The sequence below is a fragment of the Chionomys nivalis genome, chromosome 14 (genome assembly GCF_950005125.1).
Source record: "Chionomys nivalis chromosome 14, mChiNiv1.1, whole genome shotgun sequence".
NCBI lineage: Eukaryota > Metazoa > Chordata > Mammalia > Rodentia > Cricetidae > Chionomys > Chionomys nivalis.
In genome coordinates, this window is record NC_080099.1 from 13,915,167 (window position 1) to 13,928,447 (window position 13,281).

Here is a 13,281-nt window from a genome sequence, read left to right on the forward strand (position 1 = left end):
AGGGGAGGAACATGTTCCAGCTGCCTCTCACTAGGGTTCCCTTTAACTTGTCATTTCTTTTTGCTACTGCATTGTATCTGTGACAGGAACATGCTGCTTGTCAAACACTTTTTTTCTGAGCTCTCTTTTATCTCTCCTCAAGTAATTCCAGCCATAAGTACTTCCTTGACTCAGTGTCCTTCCAGCCCTCCATTACTATCTGCAGGAGAGATGGTCATTGTTCATTTTCTGCTAAGGTAGCCAATGATACTGCTAAAAATCTCTTGGTTGTGCATCTAGCTAGTTGTGCACAAAGCGTGCCTTTATTCATGGTTACTCGTTTAAGCATATGAAAGATGGAATTTTTGAATTTAAGATAGAATGAATCCTAGCTCTAAAAATTGTAATTAAAATATACTTTATTTCAAAACTGCATAGGACATGATTGGAAAAGATATTTATTGAGTACTAAACAGGCACTGCATGTGATTCTAGGCACCAGAGTAATAGGGAATAATCCAGTATTCTGTAAAACCAATGACTTATGGAATAAACCTAGGAATATGAATCAAATATTTATAAAATGAGAAAATCATTAAGTTTTAGGAGTCAGTTTAAGTTTTAGTTTCAGTTACTGAAAAGAGGAAAGAGATAGACAATTATTGATTATAATGAAAACTTAAATTTTGCTTCATGTAACTAGTGTACTGGCAAAAACATATTATTTAGAATTAGATTGGTTGGTTCTGAAAAATCAGTTCTTTTCCTATTCAGAGTGTTTATCTTTGTCTGAGAGTTCCTAGACAGAGGCAGAGCTAAGGTCTGACTCATCATCTTTAGTAGTATTAGCTGGTGGACAGATATAGCAATGTTTGATATCATTCACCATTAAGTGAGGAAACAACATCACGCTTAGGTAGAATATGCGACCATTGAGCCTGGCCTCATCCTGACTAGTTGCATGTCTTGAGCAATGAACTTACATCCTGAGCAGCAACGTTTCAATTTCTAGGTGGGCGTATAACTCCCAAAAGGGCCATTGATTTGGCTGGCCTTACAAGCTATACGTTAGGAAAACTGTGGTAACGATAAGGATCGGTCCTGCAGGTAAGATGTAGGTTGCAGTACCAAGGAGTGCTCCCGGTGAGTGACTGAGATAATTGCAACACTTGCTCTCATTTCCTGTGCACAGGCTGAGCCCACTGAGATAGACCTTCTCGGTTGAATTATGCATTTATTTATTCGCCAAATGTTTTTCAAGTGCTTAATGACTGCGAAACATAATGATAAATCCAGGGGGTACAAAGGTAAACGTGACACAGATCACTGTCTTTAAGAAGATCTAGACTGAAAAGAACCAGCATCACTACATTGTGTAAGTTCTTTCCGTTAGCACCAACTTATTTCAATATTTAGTGAATGACTGACCATCCAAAGTCTTATGGAAGAGATTTCTATACACTTTGGCCATTTATTAATGGAACCTTCAAAAAGTCTTGAGTATTCACATAGTCATGATGCTGATATGCAGAAAAAGGAGGGAATGTAACAATTCTAGTTAGAGAAAAAGGAAGGAATGGAACACGTCTAGTTAGACGCTACAGTGCAATGCTATTGTGACTGTTCGCTATTGGTCCAAGCAGCTCATACCCTGCTTATAACCTAGAAGAGGCATGACGATACTACATATGACAACCACTAACATGCTATGGAAGAGAAATATTCACATAATAGAGAAGCATATAGCATGGGGAGTATAGTATCCATAGTTCTAAAACATACACTATTAAAGTTCTTGATAATTTTTTAATTGTTATATACTTACAGGTTTATCTATGTATATTGTTACCTTAAAGATGGTAAAATTGCAGCTACAGCTTCTTAAATATTTAACTGCTATATATTGATTTGACAGTGGAGAGAAAAAGATTTATGTATGTATGAAATACTCTCTTATAATTTATGGAGAGTCTGTGTTGCTTACAAATGCAGATAGTATTGGGATCAAAAGACTCAATAAACATTTGATGGATGAATGAATATGAAGTGAGATGTCTAGGTCTTCCCAAGAGTTGTGAACAGATTTTAAAATGTACCTTTGATATTTAATAGTAACTTTCAAATTGCATGGTTTGTTTTTTAAACTAAGTCAAAGTAGGAGGTTCAGGACTGGTGGAATACTAGATATGTCTCATATTAGTTTAGCAAAAACAACCATTCAGGAAATTTTTGAGCTGCTAGTTAAACTGTTGATTATCAGGGTATAAAGAACACAAAAATAAACAAATATTTAAAAGACATCTTTTTTTTATAGTGCTAGTTTTCAAGAATATTATGGAACTATAGTAATTTTCCTCACTAGGGAAACATAGCCACTATAACTCCACAGACTGTGAATAAATTATAAAACATGACTATGCATACTCAAAACAATGAGTAGTTGTAGATATAAGCTCATCTTTATAGTGCTTATTATATTTCCTAATAGTACATTCTTGGTTTCTCATGTTCAAGATAGTTACAGTAATGATTATGTTGAAAGAATGCAAAGATAAGAATATTTGTTCTGAAATTTTAAGTAAAGAATGAATGTCCCTAGAGGGTACAAGGAAGATGTTAGATCAAGATAGTGTTGACATTTTGTGACTTCATCTAGGTACTGTAAAGAAAATGATGTATCTGGGTTAACTGAAATTTATATCTCACAAGTTTGATATAAAGTCTGCATTCTTGGGGGGAAATCAATAACAAGTGAACATTACCAACACTGTGTTCAGGGTCGGAGAATACATCAATATGTCTTTTAGGCATACAATTACATAATGGCTAATGGTACAAAGAATGCATCATTTGCTTTAATACTAAATACTCAGTATCATTGAAGTTGAGCATATTATATTGTTTTTAAAGGAACTGCAATGTATAAAATTTGATTTTGTATCTGTTTTCTGAACCACATTGCACATCTTTGAGAAATCTAGTTAACTATGGTCAATTTCTGTTTCCTGAGGAGAGTTTTTGTTGTTGTTGTTTTGTTTTGTAATATGACTGTTAGACTGGTTAATATACAAATTTCTTAGTGAGAGAATTGTAAGATAGACATGATTGTGGTCTTTATGCTTGAGAAGACATGACGGTAGGATTGCTAAGAGGCTAAGGTAAAAAAATTAACAAATTTAGTACTCTATTAAACAGAATTATTGATTCTACCTTTAACATCTCTGCCTATGAAGCTTCAATTTTAGCATAAATATATTTTAGGGCCAATTTACAACATTCTATGAAAGATATAACAATTGCTGTCTGTCTATGTTTAAACTATTAGAAATCAGATGGCCATTTGTCAGAAAATTAAGAAAAAACCTACTTCAAGACCCAGTAATACAACTTTTGGGTATATACCCAAAGGATGCCCATTTATACTGCAAGGACATGTGCTCAACTATGTTAATAGCAGCATTATTTGTTATAGACACAACATGGAAACAACCTAAATGCCCCTTGATGGAAAAATGGATAACGAAGATGTGATACATTTACACAATTGAGTATTACACACCAGAAAAAAAAATGACATCTTGAAATTTGCTGGCAAATGATTGGGTCTAGAAAACGTCATATTGAGTGAGGTAACCCGGACTGAGAAATATGACTTCATGCATCAATAGTTAGCTCCAAGACAGACCCTGGCATCTCATATCCATTTAGAAATGGCCTATCTTTCTGAAGAAGACTTTTTACATCTTCCCACAACTCTTAAAAGCAAATGAATCTATTTCTTCTGGCATTCTGACTGCTGCTGACCACAAAAAAATCCTCAGTGTTAATATCTCTTTTATTCCAATTAATTTCTCTTTAAAAATAATCTTGATCTCCTGAAGCTATTCATGAAGTGTCATTCTGTTTTTGAATTATTTACATATTTTAAAATGTACATTGGGGTAGAGAGATGGCTCAGCAGGTAAAGTTGTTTGTTATACAAGCCTGAAAACCTGAGTGCAGTCCCTAGAACTCATGAACCCACTCAAGAAGTAACTCCATGAAGTTGTCCTCTGACCTCCACATGCATTGTATAGTATGTGCGTGCACACACACATAACATGCACACATGCGCATGCGTGCACACACACACAGAGTCAGAGAGACAGACAGAAAATTAAAAAGTTTAAAAAGCTGTAAGCTTCAACATTCTTATTCATCTGGAAAATGCAAATCAAAATCACTCTGAGATACCTGCCAGAATGGCTAAGATCTAAAGCACTGATGACATCGTATGTCGGAGAGGATGCAGAGTAAGGGGAACACTCCTCCACTGCTGGTGGCAGTGCAAACATGTACAGCCACTTTGGAAATCAATATGGCAGTTTCTCAGAAAATTGGGGATCAATCTACCTTAATAACTACCTATACAAATCTTGGGAAAAAACCAAAAGGTTGCTCAATCATGTCACAAGGACACTAGCTCAGCTACGTTCGTAGTAGCATTCGTCATAATAGCCAGAACCTGGAAACTACCTGGACGCCCCTCAGCCGAAGAACGGATAAGAAAACTGTGGTAAATTTACACAATGGAGTATGACTTGGTTGTAGAAAACAATGGCATAATAAACTTTGCAGGCAAATGGATGGAACTAGAAAAATTAATTCTGAGTGAGGTAACCCACACCCAGAAACACAAACTCGGTATGTACTCGTTCATTCATGGATTTTAGGAGTAAATTATAGGATAATCAACCTACAATCCACAGCCCCAGAGAGGATAGATAACAAAGAGGACCCAAAGAGGGATGCATGGATTTCCATGGGAAGAGAAATAGAAGAGATCTCCTGGGTAAACTGTGGTTGGGGGATGGGCGGTGGGAACTTGAGGGAGCATTTTGGGCAGGATTACGGGAGGTGGTTTGGCAGTGGTACTGAGGACTAGGGAGAAACCTGGTGCCAGGGAAACGCCCATACATTCACAAGGATGACCCCAGCTAAGATCCCAAGCAATAGTGGAGAGGCTGCCTGAACTGTCTATCTACTGTAATCCAATTGGTGACTACCCTAATAAAGACATACAGTCTTTATCCAGAAAGTGATGGAATCAGACGCAGAGATCCACAGCCTAGCACTGGACTGAGTTCTGGGAGCCCTCCTGAAGAAAGGGAGGAGGGATTATATGAGCCAGTGGGGTCAAGGTCATGATGGAGAAACCCACAGAGACAGCTGACCTGAATTAGTAAGAGCACATGGACTCTGAACCAACAGTTAGGGAGCCTGCATGGGACTGACCAAGGCCTCTGTATGTGTGTGACAGTTGGGTAGCTTGGTCTGTTTGTAAGGCTCCTAGCAATAAGATAATGACCTGTTCCTGGCATTTATCTGGCTTTTGTGAACATGTTCCCCATGCTGGATTAACTGTCCAGTCTTTATACAGGGGGAAGAGCTCTTTCTCATTGCCACTTGATGTGTCATGCTATTTTCAAGCCCATGGAAGACCTGTACCTTTCTGAATGGAAACAGAGGAGTAGGTAGTTGGGAATTGGGGGAGGGAACGGGGGAGAGGAAGGAGGGGAAACTGTGGCCATTATGTAAAAATAAAGGAAAAAAAGTTAATAAAAAAGAAGGAAAATAAATAAGTGTAAAAAATGTTTGAAAAACCATAAGCTCATTAATTAGTCTTATCAGTCCTGCTATGACCAATAGTCCCATTATAGGCTGATGGTACATAACCTGCTGAGTTAAAGTCCTTAACCATCCTCATTGGATGACGATCTAGAATCTCGTGGTTTGAAGAAGTGTTTGGTCACAAATAAGTCTTCATATGTTCTTTCTCCTTGGCAAAGTCGGAGCTTTTTCTCTTTGTGTTTGCATGCTCTTGTTGTCTGCCTTTTACTCGCAACCACTTAGACACAGGTGGGAGAGATTTTTTTAAATTAGTTTGTGCAGAAATAAACAGCGCTTCATTTAGGCCTTCTAACATCAATATCTTGACTTCCTAAGGTAATGCAGAAGTGATTATGATGGATTAGTTTTTCAAATGTCTATCTGCATTTGTAGTTTTCTGTACTAGAAACAGAGGTATTGGATTTGTTATAATTGAAGTCCTTGGTAAGCTGGATGCTTATTAGGGAATATTTATACTTCTCTTTCTTCATGCTACCTTCGCATTGGTTTGTATTATAAAGGAGTATCAGCATTCAGACAATTGCAGCCATGAAGGAGTTAACTGAACCAGAAGCTTACGGAGGGAGAGAGGCTGGGAGCAGATGGTGTTGTCAAATAGAGGTATAATTGCATTAAAAAAAATCTCTGCAAAATAGTTTCTCAAGCTTTAGGTAACTTAGATGACATTTAGCAGGCTTTGGAAATCACTTAAATGGGTACAGAAATAAAAGAATTACAGAGGAAAATGTCACCATCTGAATTTGTCTTCAGCTTCACTGAGTTGAGACATCTGAGCTCTTGCTAATACCTAACAACTGTTTACAGCCCATAGCAGAGAAAGTGTCATTGTTGTGGGATGTTTAGCTCATGTAGGGAGAAAGGTCCGCTTAGTCTGTCTTGAGATGAGTGTTCTGAAATATGAAGTCTTTGGGGGAAAAGGGAGCAAAAATCATCTCAGTTTCCCATATAGGAAACTCACTGGGGTATTTTGGGAGCAGTAATTAATGCAGACTATTCAAAGTCCCAGGGAGAAAGGCTCCCCCTCCACTCTACAGTCAGGTTCATCACTGCTACTGCACATGGCACAGCAATGGAAGGAAAGTTCCTTGGTCACATCTGTAAATCCGAAACACATCAATGGGGAATCTAAGATGCTTGAAGGTGGGGGACATAGTAGGCCTGAAAAACCTGAGAAGTTCATCCACAAACGTGTAGAGTGAAGACAGAGATGTGACCTTCAATACCATCTCATTTACAAGTGAGGAGCGAGAAGGCCATGCAGGCTTAAGCCAGAGCAAAGACTTTCTGGGCTTCTGGGGTCTAAACCTCTGAGGTGATGCACAATCAGAAATACGGTGGCCACGTTTGTCATAGAGCAGTAGATAGGAATGTCTTTGATTGGCAGAAGATATTATTGACAAGAAGGTGGGTTTGGAATCTAATCATTATAATTCAATCTGGGCTTTTTATGATATTTGAGTAAATAGCTTTACTTAATGTCTTGTTTCTTCCTTTGATTAAGTGTACAGTTCCTAACAGGGACCAAGAGCTTTTATATACAGATAGAATTGTCAACTTCTGAAGGAAGCATAGATTTTTTTTTCTAAACTCTTGATACAGTGCCTTGATTTCCCAGCTGTGGCTTGCTACTGTTTCATAAAGCTATCTAGCCTGCTGTGGATACAGTGCTAATATCACTGGACCTGCTAGCTCATTATTAGATCTGCTTATATTACAGCCAGATCAAGAGAAAACTTATTTTGTTAATGTTGGGCAATGGTTTCTAATTCTAATCCCTGAGCCAGCAGCTACAGTAGCACGTGAGAATTTAGTTATGTGTTGTACTGAATCCAGAGTTGCAGAGGTGAGCTGGATCCAGAATCAGTTTGGGGTTCAGTTTATATCAGAATTCTACTTTTTCAACTAAGTGACTGACAAATCTCTCTCTCTCTCTCTCTCTCTCTCTGTAATTTATGTGTATGTGTTTTGCATGTGTATATGCTGGTATAATGTGCCCATGCGCTAGCATGCAGAAGCTGATGCAGGACCTCAGGTACTTTCTTCTATTTTTCTCTCCCCAAATCCTCAATCAGAAATTTACAATTTTCGTTAAGGTATCTGGGCAGAGAGCTCTCACCTCTCACTATCTGGAGCTGACCATCTTTAAGCTCAGAAAGCTGGGGTTACCAGAATATATATCATGCCTGCACTTTTTTTTTTTTTTAATGAGTGCTGAGGATTCAAACTCAGGTCCTTATAACTTGATAGCAAAAGTTTAGCCCCTGAAGTTTCTTCCCAGGATCCAGAAATTTTTCTTTTTCTTTTGGCATCTTTTCCAAGAGACATTGCTCAGCGGTTAAGATCTGCTTTTTTAAAGGACCCAGGTTGGAATCCCAGCACTCATATGACACCTAAAACATATCTCTAACTCCAGTTCTGGGGTATCATGTGTTACATCTGCTTCTCTGACCTCATACACATGTGGTGTACAGACATGCATACAGGCAATAAAATAAAATAAATTGTAAGTGGAGACTGTCCGTTTGTTTCCTGGCCACATAGACCCGAATTATCACACAGAAACTTAATTAATTGCAACACTGTTCAGCCAATAGCTTAGTCATAGTCCTAATTAGCTCTTACACCTTAAATTAACCCATTTCTTTTAATCTATGTATCACCATGACTCTGTGCCCTACTGGGTTCCTGCATCTGTCTCCTACAGCAGCTACATGGTATCTCTTTGTCTCCACTGCATCTCTGTTCAGACTTTCTGCCTGGATTTATTCTGCCCTGCAATAGGTCAAAGCAGCTTCTTTATTTATCCATGGTAATAAAACATTCACAGCATGCAGAGAGGAATCCCACATCAATACATTTTTAAAATAGCAGCAAAACCCAGACTTTCCAGTTGGGTTTCATATGTGAGATAATTTCAAAGTGACCCATCTAGACTCAGGTTTCCATTGTTGTTATAATTTGGTGAAAGTATCAGGAGAGTGTGTACAAGCGTGTTATATTTTGCCACTAGTCTCTAAACAGATGTGTTGAAATGACAGGGTGTGCAAGATGCACCCACAGTAATGCACTCACCTCAGTTTTGAATTAGTCTTTCCTTCCTTTCCTTGATTCCCTTAAAATCCATTTCTATCCATGTTCTCTAGGTTTTCCAGGTAGTAATTTTCTGTAAGTTTCTTGTGATGGCTAAGTCCTTTTCTTCATAGTCTGTGTTCTCTTCTTATCATCTGTGGAACCTTAGAGATATGTTTACACTCGGAGAGTGTGTGGTAATGACTAGATTCCTTTCCTAAAACCATGCCACAACCTGAGTCATCACAGGTTTTCTACTAAGCAAAAATCCACTTTAATGATAGGGAAGAAATCTTTTTCTGCCCCTTCCCCCGGGGGGAGTCACGACATATGTGAATTGTCAGGGTACTGTGTGGGCCATCTGTGACTTCCATTGTCCCATTCCAATTCTTCTGTTCCGTCTTTTCCTATTAGTATGTTACCTTACTCAAAGTACTGGGAAATTCATCTGACATTTTTTGCAAGCTGTAGGATCAAACACCATGTTTGATTTTTTTCAACTATCTTAGCCCCGCAGCTGCACGAGGTAACAGATTATTTTCTATAGCCACAGAGAGTGTCTGATTTTTATTTTATTGTATTTTGGGCCTGTGCCTTGAGGCAAGAATAGAGCATTTTGATCTTGTCACACTGTTTCTTTCAGTTGCTCTTCTCTGAAGCCTTCCCCTATTCTACATTCTTGAATTTCTTAAGCTCTGCGTTTAGCTTTTATAATAGGAGGCATGCGGTTCCACAAACCTAGTCTTCAGTGGATGCATTACTTCAAGAGACTTCTAATTTCTCACCGCACACCCTGCACTGCAGATTTATCAATCATCATTTCCCCAAGGCTCACTTTTTTTTCTTTTCCCTGAGACCTTATTAAGTGTATTAGCTGGAACTCTTAATTTTAAGCACACCAAATCAATGTAAGCTAACTTAAACCCCAAAAGATTTAAATAAAAATTCTGGGAATCCCCTAGAATTTCTGAAAAGTTCAGGAAACCAGGCTTGGCTGTCACAGACTTAGTATTGCTCCCGATTTGCCATTTCTCCCGGTGACATAAGAACACTGTTGCTGGGGTCACTTCCCCTGCTAACTTGTGGAAGTGGAAAGCCTGTTTTATTTTCAAGTCTGCATCATGATTTTCATAAGTAACTGTACCTAAAAGATAGAAGAACAAGTCACAGAAAAATAATTTTGAGTTAAGAATTTGGTTAAAAAATACTAAATTTAGTGTAATATTGCTCTATTGAATATATTGATGGAAAAATGTGTTGATTCATTGTAAGTTATCAGGATTAAAGTGAATTCAAGTCTGGCATACAAGGATCTCTCTCTTGATAATGATCCCTGCAGTTATCAGTTGATACTGATAGCTCATACCGGGCATGGGGAAAAAGTCAAGTATGAGTGAGTTCTGGACACGTGCTTTGGAGGTGTGATGAGCGGGTCCTAGAAACATGATCTGACCAGCAACTCAGCATCGGCTCAGCACATAATTGCTTACCTTTTAACAGCTTATTTCTTCCTCTGACTGAGTTGCTTCTGCTCCACTAACATGTGCCTGCTTACCCATTAACTTCGGATATTATTCTTTGGAAATCCAGGGACTGGTGAATGGCTGTAGTTACCATTTCGCATTCAACACAACACAACACACACACATACCACATATACACATATGCATACACACACATGTGCACTTTAAACTTTTCAAGATTTATTGTTGGGATGAAGGTTTATTGGCACAGAACAGTTTATCACTCATGTGTGTGTATATGTGTGCACATGTGTGTATGCATGTGTATGTATGCATGTATGTGTGTATATATGTGTATATGTATGCATGCGTGTATGTGTGTATGTGTGTGTGCATTTGGATCAGACTTTTGTCTTCATGCTTGTGGAGCAAACACTCCCGTTTGAGCCATCTCTCTAGCAGTAACTCAGGAATGGTACTAATCCTGAATTTGCTTTTTAGAGTGAAGTTATGAATAATAATGAACATACCATAAACATTTTTCAAGATTCCAGTTGAATTGCATTTGAGCAAAGGGAGAAAGTTGAATTGTTCCCATAGTCCAGTGCTTCAGATTTTTGGTCTGCTTGTTAGGGTTGTTCACTCAGTCCTGGTCTACATTTCTCACCCAACTCCAGGCAATGACCAAGCACTTTCTCTGCCTATAGGTTGACATCTCATATAAATGAGATTGTATGGTATGTGGTCTTTGCAACTAGTTTCTTTCATTGAACATTATGTTTATTTTCCTATGTCGTAGCATGTTTATTGTTTCATTCTCTCTTGTTGCTGAATTTGTTTGCTATTATGTAGCTTCTATTGATGTGACAAGGAAATGGGGGCCAAAATAATTTCACTCCCTCCAAATTTGGCTCCCGAGAAGGCTGAGTCTACAGAGTCACCTACCGAGCAGCTTCCCATCGGGAATTCACCAAGGTTGAGCCCTCTGGCCCTCTTCCCAGGCTGCAGGAAAAAATGTTTACATTCTTGTTTCCAATAATTATGCCACTAAATGGTTGGAAAATTGCCCAAGTAGGAGGTGGCAGCTCAGATTGCAGCAGGTTAATAACAGCGTTGGTGTGCATACTGCAGAGGGGCACTGACACACCTGGCACTGGATGGGGTAGTATAGAGGAAGGCATGAGCCCTTCAGCGTGAGGCTGTGGAGGTGACTCTGGCGGGGAACTTGTGTGTTTTCCAGCTTTACTGGCTCTCTGAGTGAAGTAGTACTGGGTAGTGATATAGTAGGCAGGTGTGGAAGTCACAACTGGGTTGGCACTGTGACTCTGTGCCTATTACAAAGCCTTGGAACCTTGGATTTCTCACGTATGACCCTCATATCTATTGCTCCTCAAGTTGTGAGACCAAGAGTGGTTTTAGCATGTAGAAAAGGTCAGCTGGTTAACTACTACTTTTTAAGTCCTTCACACCTGAGAGTCAGGGCTAATTTCATTGGCTTCCTTTCTAAGTGTCTTAAACGAAGGTGAGAGCTTTAGAATAAACAAAGTACTAGGTTTCTAAAATAATAAAAATAGTCAATGATTGGCAGAAAGAACATTTCACCTTATAACTGAAAACTCAATTCCTCCCTTTTCCTTTCTTTGCTTCCCTCATCCTTCTCTTCTTTTCATTTTCTTCTTCCTTGATCGCTTCCTTATATAATTGAAATCTTTAGAATAGTTCCAATAAGTGACATATATACTGCTTGTTATTATAAAGTATGTTTTCATAACGTGACTGCATTTGTTCCTCACAGAAGCTCTGCTGATAGATACCATCGCTATTCCCATCTCAGAATTAGGGACAGTATGATCTACCAAGGGTTGCACTGCCCATAAGTAGTGGGCATCACCTACACTAGCAGATCCCCAGAGTTGTATACATCAGTGAATTCACTCCTCCTTCTTCAGGCTAGCCATCTGAACTTACCCACGTTGAGTCCTTCCAGACCTTCCTGTGGGAATATCCCTCAGTTTTACTCAGCTTTGTTTGGTGCTGGCAATCTTTATGCTTCTAGGCTGGCAGTTGCATGTCGGCAATGTCTGCCTTGTCCTTTTGTGGCACTGTTCCCTGTGTGCGTGTGTGTGTGTGTGTGTGTTCTGTGACTCTGCATCTGAGGAAATCCCTTTTCTTCTTTCTTTCTTTCTTTCTTTCTTTCTTTCTTTCTTTCTTTCTTTCTTTCTTTCTCTCTCTCTCTCTCTCTCTCTCTCTCTCTCTCTCTCTCTCTCTTTCTTCTTTCTTTTTTCTTTTGTTAGAAAAACACTAGTCATTGGAGATGTGCAAAGAAAACAAACAGCTATGTTTGCAGAGCAGGAGGGGCATATTTTACTAGAAGTAATAGAAAAGGACCAAGCCACAGAATATTTCATATGCTTAAGCCACTTTCCTTATAGACCATTTAGAGATAACCTTTGATTTAGCTTCTTTAGGTAGAGGCAGGCTAGAATTAGGGGGAAAAGGGACTAAGTGCTCCCAGCATCTATGTTCTGAAGTGCCTGGAAAAGATAGAGCCACAAAAGACCAGGAGGAACAGATGTACAGAACGGCAGGTTGGCCATATGGATACGGGGTCTTCAACTTTTCTTAAATGAGAATTAAAATTTTACCTTTTGATACTGAATGCTTAAAGTAGTGATAACTCATGGTCAATGCCTTCTAAAGGGAAGGGCATATGACAAAGACCAACACATTTAAAAGTAAAAAATCCCAATCAAGTGTCACTGCACCATACACCAGAATAAATAAATAAGTAAACAAACAAACAATGCATTATTTGATATGAATAGGCCAAGATGAGCCACAAGTAACAGTATACAGCAAATCTTGGCAATACCTAAGGTTTAGTAAGATTTTGAAAAGTTGGAGGAGCTAAGTTAGAACTTTATAGATGGAAAAATGGTTGAAATGCCACTCGTTTAGATGGGGGAGTCCCTTGGAATTGCAAAGGGGCTAGGTCTATGAAAAGAATATAAAACTTTACACAAGTTCCAAGCATACTACCTGAGAAGGCTGAGACCACTTCTGCCATGCCCATGGCTATTCCCTAGTGTGGGACAATGTA